At 50.4% G+C, this 7,245-nt stretch overlaps 1 protein-coding gene across 1 annotated transcript in view; it reads left to right on the top strand.

The window, feature by feature from the left end:
* Positions 1-5,049: 5,049 nt before the first annotated feature.
* LOC142471231 (uncharacterized) overlaps positions 5,050-7,245 on the top strand; it is a 50,460-nt gene continuing 48,264 nt past the window's right edge. The window contains exon 1 of the mRNA XM_075578037.1: positions 5,050-5,079. The gene's annotated coding sequence lies outside the window, so the exon portion shown is untranslated. The remainder of the gene's footprint in view (positions 5,080-7,245) is intronic.

Below are 7,245 nucleotides of genomic sequence, written 5' to 3'. Positions count from 1 at the left end.
GGATCTCCTCTTACTTCTCCCATTGTACGTTCAGTGTCTCTTTTGCCAACACCTCCTCCTCTATCAATCTCTCTGTAGGGGTAACCCAGGGCTCTGTCCTGGGACCTCTTCTCTTTACACACACTCTCCAGGTGACCTAATTACATCTCTTGGGTTCAAATATTACCTCTATGCTGATGATACACAAATATACTTTTCAACCCCTGACCTTACACCTGCTGTACAGACCAAAATGTTTGAATGTTTCTCCGCTATATCATACTGGATGGCCCTCCACTGACGTACACTCAGCATGTCAAAAACAGAGCTCCTAATATTTCCTCCCTAACCTGGCCCTATCACCTCCTTCCACATTACTCTTGGAAGTACTATCATACACCCAGTAGCACAAGCACGCTGCCTAGGGGTCACACTTAACTCCTCTTTCACATTCTCCTCTCACATTCAAAAGATAGCTAAAACCTGTCGTTTTTTCTTCTGCAATATCACAAAGATACGCCCGTTCCTCTGTTGCTCGACTGCAAAAACTCTTAACACAGGCCCTCATTCTCTCCCGTCTCGATTACTATAACCTCCTGCTCTCCAAGCTTCCTGCCTCTCACCTGTCTCCCCTACAATCAATCCTAAACGCTGCTGCCAGAATCACTCTACTCTTTCCTAAATCTTTCTCGGCGTCTCCCCTGCTGAAATCCCAATCTTAGTTTCCTATGAAATCCCACATCACACACACAATTCTCCTCCTCACATTTAAAGCTTTACACACTTCTGCTCCTCCTTACATCTCAGCCCTAATTTCTCGCTATATACCATCCCGACTCTTGCGTTCTGTTCAAGATTATCTTCTATCTACCCCTTTTGTTTCTAAATCCCTCTCTGTCAGAGAAGGGTTCCAGGAAACCTGACCCTCTATTCCAGGACACAGCGGTCCCTGGAACAGGTGTACTCTGTGGACACTAATCAAGTATGAGAGAAAGAGCCCCTGACAAAAGGTACCTCTTTGGACTTTCGGTCAGAGGCTGGTAAGAGGCCCAGCCTCCCTGCAGATAGGGACTGGGAAGTGTGAATCAGCCCTTACACAGGGATAAGCTGTTGTGTTTATTTGCTGCTGCCTTGAAGCTGTGTCGTTTTTGTAAGATATAGGCTAAATAAAAGCCGATGTTTATTTCCCCAATGTAAGTCTCCATGGTTATACCTCTGCACTCGTCTCCTACCCCCTCCCCCCAAAAACATACATACACTAACCCCTCTCAAATACATACTTACACTAATTTCCCCCAACATATTTACACTAACCCCCAACCCAAATACATACTTACACTATTACCTCCCCAAATACATACACTGCCCCCTAAAATACATACTTACACTAACACCCCCCCCCCCCCCCAAAATACATTCTTACATTGGACATGGTCTCAGGCTGCCAGACCCCAGCTTTCCCATGGTGCTGCGGCCCTCCCTCACTCTTCTGTGCCAGACCACTCTCTCATGCCGATGGCTCTGGGGGGCCCAGGTGGTGCGCCACCAGGATATCATAGAGGCCCGGGCGGGGGAGAGTTGGGGAGTCCTGCAGCAGCGCGGGAGAGCCAGGGCCCGGTGGCAACCGGAGGCCCGGCAGCTAGACGCAGAGGTTGGGCCCAGCCTCTTGCCCAACTTCCAGCGTCGTCTGGTCAAGACTCCCGCAGTCACCGGGCCTGGGACACTGGCCCGGCTCTCCCCCGTCAGCGGGACTGCCTGCCCTACAGTATATGGAGTGACAGCACAGCAACTATAAAGGCTGGGTGCCTGTCAAGCTCTGCACCATGCCCCTTATGCTCAGAATCAGCTTCCCTGGAACCTTTTGTCCCTTTAATTGTCACAGACTTCTGAGTTCGCCACAGCTCCTATTCTATGTGTGTGCTGCTTTGTGAAACAGCGTCCCTTGCCTGCAGCAGAGGGATTAACTGTGACATGCAGCTTCACACACTATGTGGCCCTCAGATATGTCTGGGGTATTGGGGCATTAAGGGACCTGTGCACACATCTAATCCTGTGCACACATCTAAATCTTCTTGCCGGTTGGTAATCCTTGGTTGGTGGGATTATTCGTCTTCACTCTGTCTGGGAGCCCGGGCACAGCTCCAACATGGATTGGCAGGTTCTGAAATGCTATGCTCAATGAAATTGGCCAATTTGTAATCCGGTTCAACAAGCCCAGTCATTTACACCACAAAGGACTGTACGGTATAACTAACCCAGTGTGGACCCGCATTATGTTGCTTGAGCGGTAAACTCAGTGCTTCCAGGATCCTCACTCTAAGGCTGCGTCCATAGAAGTTGCAAAGAAAAGAAGGGGTACCCCCCTTCTGTGATGCTCACTCTGCCTTGAGGTATCTGCAAGCAAAGTGGGAGGAAATGGCGGTGCATCTGCTGCTGCTGAAGATCACATCTGACCAAAAAATTGCAAAGAACTAGGTGCAAAAAAGGGTTTATTAAAGGCACATTAAAAACAGCAAAAAAATACCTCTGACGCGTTTCACGTGGAAACCCACGCTTTATCAAAGAGTCTTTGATAAAGCGTGAGTTTCCACGTGAAACGCGTCAGAGATATTTTTTTGCTGTTTTTAATGTGCCTTTAATAAACCCTTTTTTGCATCTAGTTCTTTGCAATTTTTTGGTCAGATGTGATCTTCAGCAGCAGCAGATGCACCGCCATTTCCTCCCACTTTGCGTCCATAGGACAAGCAGCGCTGAGCCGTGCGGACGCTCCGCGCTGAGCCCCGGCATCCTCAATGAGGATGTCTTGAAAGGGGGCTCACGCGAGCGTCCGCAGGCGTGCTGAGGAGTTGGATTTTTCAGCTGACAGCCAAAGCTGTTTTTCAGCGCGCTGTCGGCTGAAAACATCCAATCAGCGCGAATCAGCGTCAACGTCACGGCGCTGTGACGCGTCGTGGGCTATTGGCCCAGCGATGTCACTGCCCCGCCTCCCGATCGCGCCTGCTGGCTCGCCTGCATGTGCATGAAATCGCACAGGCCTCAGCGTCAGCGCGGTCCCCCCTCTATGGACGCAGCCTTAGAGCTAATACTCATTGAACCTAATCTCTGCTGCTCTTCAACTAAGGACTCTTAGACTCTGCTCCAAGAATGTTCTTTCCAAGACCCCACAGACCAAACAAACCTCTGCTCAGAGGCAGTTAAGATTAGTGCGGCCAGCCTCCCCGTAAGTTTAACGATATCTTGTGTGTATGTGTGTGCGCTTTCTGGGAACTCTGTGACCCTCGATACGGTAGGGGACCCATCGACTCCAGAAACACTGGTGTATTTTTTGTAGTTCATCAGATCTCGTAAGAAGTGTGTCTTTGTGGGTAACGAGACAGACACTCTGTAGGGGGAACAAGCGCTTATTCAGACGATGGAGCCGTGAGCGGTGCACTTGGGTGACCTTATCGGCAGTGCCAGGTGGAGACATGGGCATACTCTTCTCTTCTAAGGACAAAACAATGGCCCAGCTGGTGAAGTCCTCGTCAGGACTCGGTTCCTGGTCACCTGCTTTTCTTGGTCCAGGGGGTTAACGATGTTTTGTGACATATATACACACAGTTAGATTGTAAGTTCTCTAGGGCAGGGAGAATTACGATTCCCTGTATTGTATTGTGTTTAGCACTGAGTGCACTAGGGGCGCTATATAAAGATAGATATACATACTGATGTAGCAAAACTTACTGTCTTTGGAGCCGTCGGAGAACCAGCAATAATACGCAGAGCCGGCGTGATGCTGGTGCTATCGGTACCACTGCACCGAGCCCCATGGTTACAGAAGCCCCCGCGCTCTCCCCCACAACAATTAAACTGATTGCCGTGGAGGGGTGGGGGGAAGCGTGGGGTCTCTGTAACCTTTTCTTCCTGGCATCTCCCCCTGCACGCAGGGTTGCCACCTCTCCGGGTTTGTCCCGGAGACTCCGGGTTTCGGGCGCTTACCTCCGGGCTACGGGTTGGCGTCGTCAACCTCCGGGTAGCGGGGGGTGCGGCGACGTATCCGGCATTCTCCGTCTCCGTTATCACGCTGCAATTTCTCCCTCCAACTGCAGTGAACATGGCTGCGCGGCATTGCCACGGTAACCAGACGCTACATGACGTCATGTTCACTGCAGTTGGAGGGGGAAATTGCAGCAGAATGCTGGGAGACGCCGCCACCGCCGCACCACGCCACACAAAGTAAGGCTACCCTTATAGTGCTGGCGACGTCGCTTCAAAACAAATGCATTGCCGCCGTTGCGTGCGCTTATAGTAAGCACGACGCGACGGAGCGACGGCTTGGTCGCGATCGCTGGAAGTCACCTGAATTTGATTTTTCCAGCGACGTCAGGTCACGTCTCCAGCACTATACTGTAAGCGCGACCTAAGGGATTTATTTATTTTCTTCTCCGGGTTGGCCTTCAGTAATAGGTGGCAGCCCTGCCTGCACGGTCCTGTCATTACGGCTCTGTGATGTTAAATGGAGTCGTGTTGTAATGGCAACGCAGCAAAAATGATAGGACCATGCAGGGGGAGACGAGATGACGCTCGGAAAACATCCCAGCTTGCCCTCACTGACTCACTGACTCACTGACTCACTGACTCACTGACTCACTGACTCACTGACTCACTGACTCACTGACATCGGGAGGTGGGGGGGCATCCTGCCATCGGGAGGTGGGGGGGGGGGAGGTGCGATAAATCGCGGCTCTGATTGGCTTATCTCTAGGTGTTGCGGTTTTCACTCAAGGGATTCTGGGAGTTGTGGTCCCCTTTCCTTAGCAGTTAGAGCACCGAATAGGAAGCAGGACTACAACTCAAGTAAGCCAATGGGGACAAGGAATCACATCACATGCACACAGCAGCCAATGAATGCAGACACACGGAGCCTCTGTGCTTATTGGCTGCTACCTGTCTTCACAGCAGTGTCTTCTGGGAGTTGTAGTTCTGCTGCTGATCCCATTATATTATGTTGATTATAGCAGGACTACAAATCCCAGAATCCCTTGGAAGCCTATGACATCACTCAGAGCGCAGCCAATCAGAGCACAGAGTCCCTCCCCCACATGCTGCAGCTGCCCCCAGGTAGGAGGTGATGTGTTTCTTATGTGTATGTAATATAGTTACACAGAGGCTCTGATTACATTAATCTCCTGTTACACTGTGTGCAGAGACCTGACTATTACATGGGGGCTTCATGCACCCACCTCACATGGGAATGGCTGCTGCTAAATATTCTTACTGGGTGAGGGGCAGAGAAGGGGGGAAGCTGTGTGTGTAACATACATGGAAGGGGGTATGAGACCTGTTATTGCACCAATACACAAGGGACATGTTACAAGATTTTAAAGGTTTATAAGAAATACAGAAACAGAGAATATTATATACAGAGTTATGTAAAGCACTTTCCCTCACCCCCAGGGAGATATAGCGGGTACGGTGTATGTGTTGTGTTGTATTGTATTGTATGTCTTTATATAGCGCCATTAATATACATAGCGCTTCACAGTAGTAATACACGTGGTAATCAAATAAATAACAGATAATATAAATAACAGATCATGGGAATAAGTGCTTCAGACATAAAAGTAACATTAAGGAAGAGGAGTCCCTGCTCCAAGGAGTTTACAGTCTAATTGGTAGGTAGGGAGAACGTACAGAGACAGTAGGAGGGAGTTCTGGTAAGTGCGTCTGCAGGGGGCCAAGCTTTATGTATCGTGTTCAGAATATCCACAGTGCTATTCATATGCTTCTTTAAGCAAGTGTGTCTTAAGGTGGGTCTTAAAGGTGGATAGAGAGGGTGCTAGTCGGGTACTGAGGGGAAGGGCATTCCAGAGGTGTGGGGCAGTCAGTGAAAAAGGTTTAAGGCGGGAGAGGGCTTTAGATACAAAGTGGGTAGAAAGAAGACATCCTTGAGCAGATTGCAAGAGTCGGGGTGGTGCATAGCGAGAAATTAGGGCTGAGATGTAAGGAGGGGCAGAAGTGTGTAAAGCTGTAAAAGTGAGGAGAAGAATGGAGTGTGAGATGCGGGATTTGATAGGAAGCCAGGAGAGGGATTTCATGAGGGGAGACGCTGAGACAGATCTAGGAAAGAGTAGAGTGATTCTGGCAGCAGCGTTTAGGATAGATTGTAGGGGAGACAGGTGAGAGGCAGGTGTTACCTAGCGGCCCGCAGGAGGTACTGGGAGCCTGGGGTGTACCTGATCCGATTGACGACAGCGCCTCCACCTGCACGGGATCCTAACAATGTGGGATAACCCCGTGCAGGACAATATAATAAACACACACCAGTAGAATATAACAGGTTTTACTGAACAGGATATAATAGTACTACCCACAATATATATATATTACATACACACTCCCAACCCCCTTTCACAAAGTGAGTGTCCCCACAGTACAAAGGGTACTTGGCACCAATACCCTGATGTCCTTTTACCCAATGTCAAGGCCCACCCCAAAGTGTGTATGGTAGCGCTACCCGTGAACCGTTGGTGCACTTTAGTTGAGGTACCTGCCGGGTACTCCAATACCCGGAGCGGCCGATTAAGAACAGGGATCCTGGAGATCCGGTGACATCGCCGTCAGCGAAGCCTCCGCCTCTGCTTGGGGTGGGTTTCAGCAGGATGATGTATGCCTGGATCGGGTCCCAGACTGCAGGCTATGCTTCACAACGTGGCGTCTTTACTTGCACTATACACTGACTATATACAGCTAATGGGGAAATGTCCCTAGCTAGGGGTTTCCCTGAAGCAGCCACAATCTCATTAGGTGATTGGGGACTATCTTGGACCTAAGGGGGTTACTATGACCTAGTCTGGGTGCCACTGACACCCAGACCTTATCTTCCCGGTCTCAGGCCTAGCTCCAACTGGCACTAACTGTCAGCCTGCACTTCAAGCGCTCCCAAAGTTCCAATCTCCCCTCAGGAGATTCCAGCAGCCCTATTGGCTGTACTGTGTCACATGATTGCAGTTCCTGTTGCATTCTGGGGAGTGTAGTTCCCCTGCGGAGCAACATAGTGGTGGGGGGGGGGGGTGCAGATGGAGTCATGACTACATATTTTTGCAATGGATGTTGGCCCTCACACAGACTGCTTCCCCCCCTCATCACGCAGACTGCCCCTCCTCATCACACAGACTGCCCCCCCTCATCACGCTGGCTGTCGCCCCTCATCACGCAGACTGTCGTCCCTCATCACGCAGACTGTCGCCCTTCATCACGCAGACTGTCGCCCCTCATCACGCAGAA

The sequence above is a fragment of the Ascaphus truei genome, chromosome 20 (assembly GCF_040206685.1).
Source record: "Ascaphus truei isolate aAscTru1 chromosome 20, aAscTru1.hap1, whole genome shotgun sequence".
Lineage (NCBI taxonomy): Eukaryota > Metazoa > Chordata > Amphibia > Anura > Ascaphidae > Ascaphus > Ascaphus truei.
Note: the sequence above shows the minus strand (reverse complement) of the source record. Positions and strands in the feature narration are given on the sequence as shown.